Consider the following 13,648-nt stretch of genomic DNA (forward strand, 5'->3'; position numbering starts at 1 on the left):
TCGCTGTCTACCTATTAATATGACTCATATCATGGTATCTCAGGCCCAGATTTCAATGGAAGTTAGGAGCCTGCATACCTTTGGGGATCTGGGCCTGACTGCCTATCTGTCCAGCAGTAACACTCCTATCTAGTCCTATGAATGTCTTTAAAAGACCTTCCTCCTCTTCTAGCTATTGGCGTGCACCTGAACTGGTTGCTTGGCCTTCAGGGTACTTGGATCATATTGTTCACTTGTCTCTGGAAAGTCTCAAAGGCTGACATAGTATCATTATACACCTCTACTCCAATATAACGCAACCCGATAGAACATGAATTCGGATATAACGCGGTAAAGCAGCGCTTTGGGGGGGGCGGGGCTGCGCACTCTGGCAGATCAAAGCAAGTTCAATATAACGCGGTTTCACCTGTAACGCAGTAAGATTTTTTAGCTCCCGAGGACAGCGTTATATCGGGGTAGAGATGTAGTTCAAACAAACTATATCGACCATGGCAGCAAAACTGTTGTTTAAAAACTTTAGTATTTCCACCCTTGAAGAAAAATTCTTGACACTAGAGTGTTGAAAATAAACACTACAGTCAGCTCTTTTCCATTTATTTCATTTTTGACAAAGTTAAATAGCACTAATGCATTCCACTTTTTCCAGACACATCAAAGAAAGAAAAAAAATAGTATTGCCAAGCAAAGTTTTCAAGGAGTATATGTATATATTAGAAACCCTGCTAGACTATTATATATATCTTTTCTAGCAGGCTTTCTAATGGAAATTATTGTCATTTAGTCTAAAGATTATCTTGATTAACCCAGAGAGAGCTCCATTTGGTGCCAGGCAGTGAGGTACAAGAATGACCTTGGGACTTCTGAACACACTTTGCCTTAGCACTTCACAAAGTGATGCACTTCGTTAGTGTTCTTGCACCTTGCAGTTTGCAGTATAAGCGGATGTTGCTGTTCTATTACAAAGTCTACACCAGAAAATACCTCCTCAGTTTTCAATGAGTTACCTGAAACATTTGGGTGTGACTATAAAATCCATGGTATCCCATATAAGGAGGAACAATATAAATTTGTTCCCACATAATTATTACCAGGCCATGTCAGACATTGCCATTTTCTGGTAACTTGTCCAAGCCTTACCATACAGAGTCCCTTTCATGAGCATGGATGGTAACAATGAAATGTCAGTAAGCATGGATTTGTGAAAACTAGGCAAACAAACATATTATACAGATATATAATATTTGGATTACAAAATTAGTTGATAATGGTAACTATGTTGACATCACATACTTAGACCCACTCAATCTTCTTATTAAAAATATTAGCACTATGCAAAATCATGTTAAATGGATTAAAAATGGAATAACTCATAAATCTCAAAATGTAACTTAGTGGGGAATCAGTCAAATAGGGGTGTTTCTAATGGAGACCTTGGAGGGATCTGTTGGATCCAATGCTGTTCAGTATTTTTAGCAATGATCTGGAAGAAAATATAAAATAATTGCTGGTAAAATGGTAACGTTTGTAGATGATGTAGCTTGGAAGGGTAAAAATTGTAAGGACAGGTTAGTAACAGAGCAGTCTGGAATTCTTAGTAAGCTGGATACAATCAAACATGCATTCTACTGCAGCCAAATATAATGGGATACATCTAGGAACAAAGAAATGTAGGACACACTTACAGGGTGGGGCACTGTATCCTGGAAAGCAGTGACTCTGAAAAGGGGTCACTATAGGTAACTAATGAACCTGAGCACCCCCGTGTGATACTGTGGCTAAAAGGGCGAATACAATTCTTGGATGTATAAACAAGGAATAGAGAGTACGGATTGGCAGATGGTATTACCACTACATATGGCATTGGTGAGACCGTTACTAAAATACTGTAAACAGTTCTCACGTCCACACTTTTAAAAGGTTGTGGACAAATCAGAAATGGTTCAGAAAAGAGTTACAAAAATTATTCAAGGTCTGGAAAACCTGTGTTACAGTGAGAGCTCAAGAAACTCAGTCTATTTAGATTATCAAAGAGAAGGTGAAGACATTCCTTGACCATGGTCTACAAGCATCTACATGGGAAGAAGGTCTCTGATAATGGAGAGTTCTTTACTTACAGGCGTAACAAGATGTAATGGTTGGAAGTTGAAACTAGACAAATTCAGCTTAAGAAATAAGTCCCACACTTTTCATAATGAGAGTTGTTAACCATTGGAACAACTTACCCAGGAAAGCGGTAGAGTCTTTGTCACTCGAAGTCTTTAATACAACACTGGACATCTTTCTAAAAAAAGTTATTGGGCTCGAGACAGGCAAAATTTTATATCCTGTGTTTTGCAGGTGGTCAGAAATGAGAAAAGATGCTCATAATGATTCCTCCTGGCCTTAAAATCTATCAGTCTATGAATCACTGCCTCATAGCTGCCTCACCAGGTCTTATTGCAAAAATTACAATTACAATACCACTCTTCTTTCTCATAGGGATTGTTATACCAGATCAGAACAGTGGTCCCCCGGGTCTAGTACCCTGACTCTGACAGTCACTCCAGATGCTACAGAGAATTATACTAGAAACCCTGAAATGGACAATGCTCTTACAGGAAGTTTCTTCTTAAGTCAGTGGTTGGTTTACGGATAAGATTTAAATTTATATATCTCCTTTCTAATGTAACTGCTGGAGGGGTGGGAGTTGGGGCTCCTGGTCTGTCAGGGGTAGGGACGGCTCCCCAAAGGGTGCCCCGCTTATGTGGTGTTGGGGGGAGCATGGGAAGGTTTGCATTGGGATAGTGCATGGAGTGCAGAAAGAGTTCACTGACTCTCCTCTCCTCCTGGGAAACATCTTTTGTACCATTCTTGGTAAAGAAGATTTGGAAGGAGAGAAAAAACAGCTGAGGTTGGCAACACCATTACAGATAGAGCAACTGGGCTTTCAGACCCCCGGGTGCAATACAGGGAGTCACTCCTGAGGGCCTTCCTCAGGGTTTGTTTAAGGTCTTGAGGACTGCAATCCTTTAGGGTGCCCACACAGCCCTACTAGGTCATGTCCCATTAGCCATGGGCTCCTAGGCACTGCCCCTCAGCTGGATTGCACCACCAGAATTCCCACTGGCTACGGGCAAGTACATAGCCAAGAAGAGGATCCCAGCCCTCCTGTCCTGGGGAGAAGCAGTAGCCATACAGACTGCTCCCTGCTGGACATACTTTGAGAGATTCCGGCCTTGGATATCTGAAGCTGAAGTTGGGACAGTCTCAGGCCAGCAGGATGGTGTCTCCTGCAGCACATGGAAAAGACAAGAGGTGAGTGGTGCCCTCCCAAGCTCCTTCTATCACACAGCCCAGATCTCCTGCAGTACTGAGGCCAGTGGGTAAAGCCTTTTGTCAAGGCCCAATTTGCAGTCCAACCCGTGGGAGTGATGCGGGGTGAATACAGATTAATTCACTGCCAGAGGAAATGTCATTAATGATATAATTGACCCATATCTGTGCTCAGACCACTATGGCTCGTTTGACTCTGCTTGTTATCATAGTGCAGGTAAGTGCCCTATTAGCCTAACGTGACATTAAATTGAATTCCAGGATCCAGCCTTCTGACTCCAGCCTCCTAAACTTTCATTGTAATAAAGCCATGCCTATGGGCTGCTTCGTATCATAGTCAGCCTTTGAGTAATTCAGCATGGTGCTTGAACAAGCTTGTAATCATCTGAGTTGTGACCCGGGATGCACTACCTGGACCATTTTTATTTGCCAGGCAGGCAGAGCGTATTTTTGTTTGCTGACTCTATTACAGAGTCTCAAAGATAGGTTGGGTAACCCATTGGCTGGGAATCCTGCAGCAGATCCTAGCTTCCCTTAGATCTCCTGGTATCCACCACGCAACCCACCTACCCCTCCGGTGGGATGATGAGAGTGAATCTCAGCAAGAGTATCCTCAAAGAGATCTCCTCACCTTAAGCTCTTCCCACAGGTTTTACCACCAGAAGTGATAATTTGGGCAATGGATTAGTCTAGAATTTAGATTTAGATGAAGTTTTGACCATTTTAAACTTGGGCAGAAATAAGGTTCAGTTTCAAATCTTAATGCGCTGGATAAAATTACTAATATTCCACTAAAACCCAAACATGGACATCAAACATACATGCCAAATCAGTTAACAAGTAGTTAGTGAAATTATCTTTGTAGATATCTTTAGCTCAAGGTGCTCTTCGTGACCCAAACTATATATTTGGCAATCTCTGTTTCTTATTTGATGCTAACAATCTATAAACTGATATTATTATTACCAGAGTCACCATGTATATGTTGCCAATTACAAGTCTTTTGGAAGAAATGTTTTTCTCTTTCCAGTACATAAATTTTCTTCCCCTAATAAAGTGTGGAAGGCTTCCCAAAGAGTTTAATAACCCAGAATCACTGGAGTGTAGCTGTTAAAACATGCTAAACTGGTTTAAATTCTGAGCTGCCAGATTTCATTTGAAATGATGAGGTCTGACCACTGTTTTCATGTATATTGGTGAAATTAGGTCATTTGAAACGATATGCAATAAATATTTAAAAGCACGCCAAAGTTCGAGTTATTGTTCTGAACTCTGTACGGCTTGAATGTAAACAAACATCCAGATAAACTATTAGTTTATTAAAACATACTAAATAATGATTAAAAATTTTAAATAATCTGTGAAAAGCAATGTTCATCTAGTTAAAACAGCTCATTTTAGGAGGGTATTTTTCAACATTTCTTTAAAAAATAAAAGATAACTAGCTCAATCTTTTTTTTTTCAGACTGTAAAAGCAAATGCATATGGCATGAAAATCTGTTAAAACATAACACCTTATACCTTGATTTGTACCTGCTCCAAATATATTTGTCTATAAAATTAACTGCACATGGTGGTTTTCACATTGGCTTATTTTATCCATGTGTTCAAGAAACCGATTTAATTTATCATTGATATTCGGTATAATGCAGTTCTCCTTAGCAGACATGAAAAAGAGGATGGGTAAAAATACTGCTAACTTGTTATCCTGCATTCAGGACGCAAATAAGGGAGCCTGCTGCCCCAAATGCCAGTCATTTATAGGGGTAGGGACCCGGACATTTAGCTTCAGTTAATGGGGCAAGAGTCAAGACATTCGGAGAGGGAGTCCCAAAAAGAATGTACCTTAAAAATCTCTGTTCTTTTTACAAACAAAAAAAAATTGTACTTTGAACTTCTATAGCAGTGTCCATCTGAAGAACTGAAACCCCTTTGCAAAACACTATATAATCAAGCCTAAAAAAAAAAAAAGGCACGTGAAGCAGCTAAGCATTATTATCCTCATTTTACAGATGGGATAACATACACAGATGGGTTCATGGCTATGAAAGGCCTTTATCATAAAAGGAGTCGCCCCTCTCCCGGCACAGCCCACACAGCAACCTGTCACGGTCCCAAGGTCTCAGCCCCAAGGCTGCACTTGGCCTGCTCCGCAACTGGGAAAGAGGGGTGAGCCCATGTAGTCCCCTCATGCACCAGGCAGCTACATGCATCCCAGAGCTCATGATTGCCAAGGTTCAGCACCATCTGGCAGCCAGTTCAATGGCTAAATGCCACAGTCTAACTCTAAGAGACTTGCCCAGGAATGCCAATGGAAGTTCTGAGAATAGAACCCAGATCGCCTGGCTTGCAATGTGCCTTCACCACATGACCCTTCTTCCTCCCCTGAGCCTGAAAAATCCACCAGCTCTTCCGTAAGCAAGGCTGTAATACAAATAATGCTCCAGCTGAGTCACACACACACACATGGTTCCATCCAAGTCGGGACTGATGTTTATGGTGATGCGTGAACCTCCATGGACAGTAAAATCTCACCACTTTTCTTTTCTTTTCCATGTAAGTGAAAGCTGTCACATGGACAGCCCTGGAGACTGAAGTTTGCCACTTACTTGCAGAAGAGAAAAACCGCAGACTTGTCCATATTGCCCTCCTAATGCACCTTAACCCTGGCCTAGAGGAACTACCTCCAAAGGCAAAAGGATAATTTAGTTTCTCCTTTACCCATTCAATCCATAACTTTGCTGAAAGTCCCGGTGAGGGTAGTGGTTTGTGGCAAGTGGAAACTGCACTGAGACCAGAATACTCCTTTCATATAAACCATGATAAAGCCATGGTAACAACTTGGTCATTACTAACCTGGGCTGGATTTGACCTGAAAACTTAGATGTAAGATGCTCTATATTCCTCTATAGTCCAATGCCAGCTGGCACATTTCGTTAATGAGGCTGCACTCTGAAAAGGTTAAAGCTCCAATCTTGCTAAGACTTGCACATGTGCTTAACTTAAGGCATGTAAATAATTCCATTGACTTCAACTGTCTCAATCCAGCTGAACTCAGTGGGACTATTCACATGCTTAAGGTTTACCATACGCTTAAGTCTTTTCAGGATCTGCACCTAAACAACATGGGTTTACAGCCCATCAGCCAGAACACTTTTCGCTGGACATTCACTGGACGTCGCTGGACAAAGCTGCTCAGCAATCCCTGCTGATCTTGTCCTTTGAGTGCTAAATTCTTGCAAAACTGAATCCCTTACCTTCTTATAAGAAGCAAGTACACAGAGTAGAATGACCATATGCATGAAGTATATGGCAATAGATAGTGAATCTAATTCTATCCTCTCTATCTTAACCAAATTATTTTGGGAACCCCAGTGCAAAACAAACTCTACATGCCCTGTTGGGACTACTCACCTGAGTAAGGGTTTACAGCTCAAATCCCAAATCCTAACCCTACAAGCAGAGCTTATGGGCGGGGGGAGGGTGATAACACTATATTCAGGACCTTCTTTTAATTTTCTTCTTGAGGTTTAATTATATTACAGGAAATGTTTGGCTAAGGTATGGTTACTCATCATGATATCTCTATTAATAGCAGGATCAGAGAGGTTTGAGTCAATTTTTCATTTTCACTTGGCTTTTACTTCCAGAATATAATCATTTCCCCCACTTCATTTATAATGTGTTTTAGAAATAAATTATATCTTTTAATTTTCTGTTACTAAAAGAAAAGCTTTTTCTTTTTAAAAAATGTATATTGTAGTGGGCAACATATTTAGAGCTTACGATCAGCAATTTCTCTAAAAAGGAAGATTTTCAAGGGGAAAAAAAGTGGCTCTAAAAGTAATTTCAGCAGCAAAGTAGATTAAATATCCACCATATTAGTCACAGAGCATTAGATGGAATTGGATTGACTGGGAAAAGGTCAAAGAGTTACTGAAGGTTTTAGCCCACCAGAGGAGCAATAAAATTCAACCATACTTAAAATCATTAGCTTTAAACCCTTTGATATGAGATCCAAACCTCCAGCACTCACACAAGGAACCTCCAAGCACCATGCCAAGTAAAAAAGAAACCCGTCAAGTGGTCTAAATTTCATGAAAACCTTTAAGTGAAGTGGAAGAATGAAGAGAGAGGGAGAGAGACAGCATATGTGTGCAAAAGGGACATTGGAAAGCAATCAAAGTGGAGGAAAAGAAAATGTGGCCTTCCAAGAATGCTGATTCATAAAATACCAATAGGCAAATTCATTTTAACAAGCAAGTTTGAGAGGCGCCTGAAGTTCATTTCTTGGAGAGCAAGGAAAGTCACCTACAGATTCCTGGAAGCTTTCTCCAGTTCCCGCCTCCCCATTCCTGGCAGAACTGCTCAAATGCTCACTTCTACCTCCTCATTTTCTTGAGCTGACAAGCTGAGTTTTTTTCCTAATGAAGACGGGTTGTGTTTGTGGAGCACATGTGGCACCAAAAAGAGACAATCAAACAGAGATCTGAGTCACATGGCATGATAAAGCAAAGATGCTATGAGCTGACAGCACGGCATGAACTCAGAAGTTGTCTAACACAGAGACAATCCAAGAGAAAGAAAAAGACAGGAGAGTAATTAAATACCCTGAAGACAGTGATGGGTCTCAAGTTTTTGAACTGGCTCCTTGTCTAATAGAAAGAATGGTTTCTACCCGAGAGAAGAGAGATAAAAGAGAGACTTTTCTGTAACTAATAACTAACTGACATATTTCCGTTGATTTTGTACATTTTTCTACTCATTTTGAAAATGACAAGTATAATTAAAGTTGTTAAGTACACTGAGAGACTTGTCAGTCAACTGAAACATCAGTTCCCTCAGTAAGTACTGCATATAGCATGATGTGCAAGTAATGACTCTCGTGCTAGAAAGGTTAGTCATCTGATGTTCATTTTTAAAAAACCACATCAAGATATTTTATTTGCTGGATTGAGGATGGGGCAAGCTGCTGAGTCTTCTTTCGTGGGGTTGTACATTCAGAATGTATTTAATTTAATGTGCATAATTTGGGGGAATTACAAAGAATATGTCAATGTCCAGTCTGATATACTTAGGTTTTTCATTTCAGTCGAAGTCCTACCCTTTATAGAAACACATAGCCCAAGCATTAATATATTTCACAAAGGAAAGTAAACAGGAGTTAAGGGGTGCACAGGCTTTGTGTTGCTACCAGCAAAGAGTAAATTTCACCCCAGCTGATGAGCAGGGAATTTATGCAGTTAACTCATTTGGACTGACAACAGCTCAACATGTACACAGTCTTTCGAGCCTCACAAGCTGTAGGCTCTCAAACTTTTTTTTACTGGTGACCCCTTTCACATAGCAAGCCTCTGAGTGTGACCCCCTCCCCCATGAATTAAAAACACTTTTTTATATATTTAACACCATTATAATTGCTGAAGGCAAAGAGGGATTTGGGGTGGAGGTTGACAGCTCGCAACCCCCCATGTAATAACCTCGCGACCCCCTGAGGGGTCCCCACCCCCAGTTTGAGAACCCCTGCTGTAGGCTACAGCTCTTGTTTTGGTTGCCAACCAGCCTATGTGTCGTAAAAGGCTTGTCTACAGGAGAAGACACCAAGCCAGAAAAGTTGAGTTGGTCTGAAGGGGGAAGTAAGATGGCGCCTGTACAGGGCTTCAAGCAAATGACTTTCCTCTGGGATCAAAGGGGGAACAGGGCTCCTCTTGGGTCAACACAACCATGAGCCGCCCCTTACCCTGTGCTATTAGCAAAGCCTCAATCCAGCCTTTAATTAGCACAATTGACAAATATACTATGGAACATCAACTAGGCTTTTATAGTAAAAATCACATAGGCCTGATTATTGAAGGGTGTTTAATATTTACTATTTTCCCTTTTTATTCTTACCAATCAAACAGTTTTCCTTACCCAAACCCTAAATGGAGTCTCTACTAGTTATACGTGAAAAATGCAGCATTTTTGCTGTTATATATTTTATAAGTGATTAGCTACAGCCAGATCAAGCATCGTCCCTCTTGCCAATGCAAGGTCAGGCCTGATCTGGAAGGATTATTTTGGGTGATGAAAGAGCAGTTCAGTCTTCAGGGTAGTTTAATCCTTGACCTCTAGGCTGAGAATGCCAGCTTGGTGGCTGTTTGTATGCTGTGGACACTTGTCCACTAAGAGCTGGAATGGGACCACTTATTCATTTCACACGGTCCACTGACACCTGTTAGTATCGTGCAAGTTTTAGCTCTGATCCTGTTCTACTGAAGTCCATCCAAAGTTTTGTCAATAGCTTCAGTGAAACCAGGATCAAGTTCTTTGTTTTCTGGGTGCATGCAACTTTAAATATGCTATTTCGTCTTAAAATAACTGACCCATTTCAACAGAGAAGTCTTTAAAACCATCTAAAAATTCCTTGGCTCTTTCTTCTTGATTTACTATGTCTAATTGGAATGTAATGATTTACTAATCTGGAACATAATGTGGCACAAAGACAACCCTTCCTTTCTTTCTCCCCGCCCAAAAAATATTTGAGCGGGAAACCTAAAATTCTATGGCATACATTCCTTTAGTGTGAATAACTCTCTCTCTATGATGACATTTTCGTAATTCTTTACTTCCGATTTAAAAAATTTTTCAAGAACAAACATGAGGGGACACAGAGTTTGTGTAGAATATAGGTTACTTTTGGGAGATAAAAGGTGATGTCCCTTGATAGATACGGCACTTGTGAGACAAGTGATGCACACTGAGTGACTCCACACAGCTGCAGAATTGACAATTCTTTTAACTGGAAAAAAAAATTCCCTATCTGCATATTTTATAACAACCTTGTAACATGGATAACATTTTCCAATAAACTTCAGAAAATAATTTTTTTAATGTTGTGAAAGTAAATCTAGAGAGTATACAACATTTATGGAACGTATTGCTTAAAACTGTTTTATAACTAGGTATCTATTAAATGTTTAGGATAAAATATTCACACTCAAAAGTTAGTATCCGAGGATGCTATTAAAAAAAGAAAATTTCTGAGGATGTATTATACAAGAGGCAGAATATACTATTTTATCAAAGCTAAAAGCTTGTGTTCCATAATTTAAATCAGAACTGTAGGAATAAGGCTCAAGTGATCCATTTCTTTTCATGGATAGTGACTGAAAGAAGTTGACATTTAATAGGTTTCTAGTCTCTAAAATAGTCTGTTTTCCATCTCTGAAGGCTTATTTTTCTTTCTAAAAAAATGGGGTTGGGCCTGGGGGACCCACTTAAAGTTTCCTGCCATACTTGGCCAAGAAACACAAAGTGTTGGTGAAGTATAAACACAGAGCCCTTTTTCTTTGACGCACTCTGCAGTGTGATGGGATAGTGTTGTTAGTTTACATGAGAGAAAATAGCATAGGCTTTCGGAAAAAAAAAAAAGTGGAATTGGATTAAGGCCTTTGTGCAAGCCTCAATGCTGAGGGGAATTAGCAATAGTTGTAGGCACTTAAAGGAGCTCTCATGCTGAAGCTTATCCCAGATTTTACACAATAAACATTTGAATATCAACAGTGTTTTGCAACTTGCAGCACTAATGTATAAACTTCTCCCTTTTGAAACCCCCAAATCCCTCCAAATGTCCGCAGTACTCTCTACATAAACATCTAGGGCCTATAGTGGAAAACACCCAGTCAGGGATGTAAATCTGATTTTTTTTTTAAAAAATCCACAGAATGTAAAATGTTTTAGTATGATTAGTTGGTTTAAGCATTTCAGAACTTCGATTTTTTTAACCATTCAACTTCCCCCCACTTAAAAGACAAAGATGCCAGAGAAACATGAGCTCAACTTGGCTTTATTAATCTTAGCTCTGTTTGATACTTAAAAAAATAAAGCAACCAACATTAAGTGTTTCGCTTTCAAATATATGGACACATCCCTCATAAATAACACGTTTATCCATGCACGTGCACTGCACCACCTTTCTAGTCCTCAACTAGTCTGCTTCACAGTATACCACGCTAAATCATGAGAATTTGGAACGAAGGTTCAGTTCCCACCACTTAAACTAATCTGGTACTTTGATTCAGAACATACTGACAAGGTTTTTAGATGCCTTCCTACTACAGTTGTTCTAGTATCCATAGATTGGAGTCATTAGCATTAAGTGAACTCTGTCCGTTTGTTACATGATTTTGAATTTTGTTCCATCGTATGTCGCAAACTCACACTGCCATAATGGGGAAAAGTCCTGCATTTTTTCTTAGAGTGATCCGCAAATTTGCAGAAGAATCTGATTTTCAAAAGATGTGACACTTCTATTAGTTTTTGTAGGTACTCCTTAATTTCAATAAATTGTACAGGGAGTATCAGCTAGCTATAGGACAAGCACTTTAGAAACAAGGGGTTTTTGTGCTCTTAATATGATCTCAGAGCATACACTTTAGATATAAATCGCCCATTTCCCCTGTAGTTTGTGTTAGCTAGGGACATATGTAATCATTTTAAGGCTACGTAGTCATCCATGAAAATGTTTTACAGGGAAATAAGTCTATAGTGATCCAATATGGTGGGAAAACACTTGTGGAAGATTATTTTTGGTTACAGTGTTTGTTTTGTGCTTGAAAAGACTGTGATAAAAAAAAAACTCATTGCATCAAGGAAAAAATGAAGACATTACTGCCCTGTCCAGTTCTGAAGCATGTTGAAGCAGTTTGCCCATTGAATTTGATACAATGATGTGTAGATGAATAAAGTTATCTCCAGTATTGAATAGGATGGTGTCAGTGGGAGGGTAAAAAGGGAGGAACTTGGAATCTGAAAAGAATACTTTTTTTTTTTTTAGAACTTGAAGGTCAGAGTCCAGCTGCCGTAAAAGGCATAAGGACAAACAAAATGCTGGACAGGCCTAAATAAAGACAACTATAGACACACCACACACACACACACATATTGCAGAGGTTTCTTGCTTCAAGTAGCTATTCTATTAACCCACATTTCTATAGGCAAAGAACATTTTAGGTTTCACACTGAGGAAAACATAGGATGATCAGGAGCAGCTGTAAAAATTACAGCTTTAATGAAACAGATGAAACAGGCCAGCAAAGGTAGGAAAAATTAAAAAAAGAGAAGAAATTTTAATGATTATCATTTTGTTTTAATAGATTCTAATTATGCTGATTGAGATGGACCAGTTACATTGTCCTCCCCCCTTCTGAAACAAACAAAAATAATCATGAGCTATTAAAACTATTCTAGTAGATGTGTTGCCTAGTATGATACTGGGCCTTTAATAGCAAGGAGCTGAAGCCTTTAACTGTGAATCAGCATATGAACAAATACACACTTTTAGTTAATCCGTGCTTTTAATAAAGCAGTTTATTTGTAAGAGTTATCATTCTGATTTATAATAACCTATCATTCACAACTGCATGATCTTGGAAATAATGGGAGGACTAGTCAGTGAGGTATTCAAAAGGGTTAATATAACTGATTGGGGGAAAATCATCAGTTAGCATTAAAACATCAAGTTGATCTGCATTTTGTCATTCAGGCTCAGTGCTGCTTATTGTTTTGTGTCTTGTAATTATTCCAAATTTAAATGCCTCCCTCTAAGATGAAAGAACCATTACCATCCTTTTTAAAGAGTAAATACTAGTAACCTGTTCTGCTAGGGTTTTTTACTGAGAAGAAAGAGAAAACCTGAATATATAGAGTTTGAAGTTCTTACTCTCCTATTACAATTTTCTTCCCCTTGGAAGAATGTATTTATAAACTTCAAAAGAGTGGTAGTCATGTGTATGCTATAAAAACCTGTCCAATGTACTATCATATTTTTGTTTTCATTTTCAAATAGGGACATTTGCTCATCAGTTCCTCCTTTGTAATGTTTCTATTGCTAGCGTAAAATCCTTCAAAGTGAGTCTGAAAGAATTAACAAGCTGTTGCAGGTAGTATACAACTGGATCTTTCATCAAATAAATTTTTAACACCACCATTCCACTAAACAACCAACATATTTACTGCAGCTTTAATACTACACTATGCGTTTTACTATGTAACTGAAAAAAAACCACCAGAAAAATACTTCTTTTAAAAATGGAATTCAAGCATTTTCATCTACACAACAGCTAACAAAAAAGTTCTAAAAATTAAAGTCAGAATTATATTAAAGCTGAAATATAAAGTAGATGAAAAAAATAAGGCATTAGTAAAAAAAATAAATCTATAAAACATTGTATCAGTTTTAACATATATGTTCTAGATTAATAAATTGCATTTTCTAGCAGGTGGAAATGATACACTGCATGGTCTGAAGTTACTCTCTTTTGTCTACAGTAGATCTTTGAGTTTGATTCAATCT

The sequence above is a fragment of the Mauremys mutica genome, chromosome 11 (genome assembly GCF_020497125.1).
Source record: "Mauremys mutica isolate MM-2020 ecotype Southern chromosome 11, ASM2049712v1, whole genome shotgun sequence".
NCBI classification, from domain to species: Eukaryota; Metazoa; Chordata; order Testudines; family Geoemydidae; genus Mauremys; species Mauremys mutica.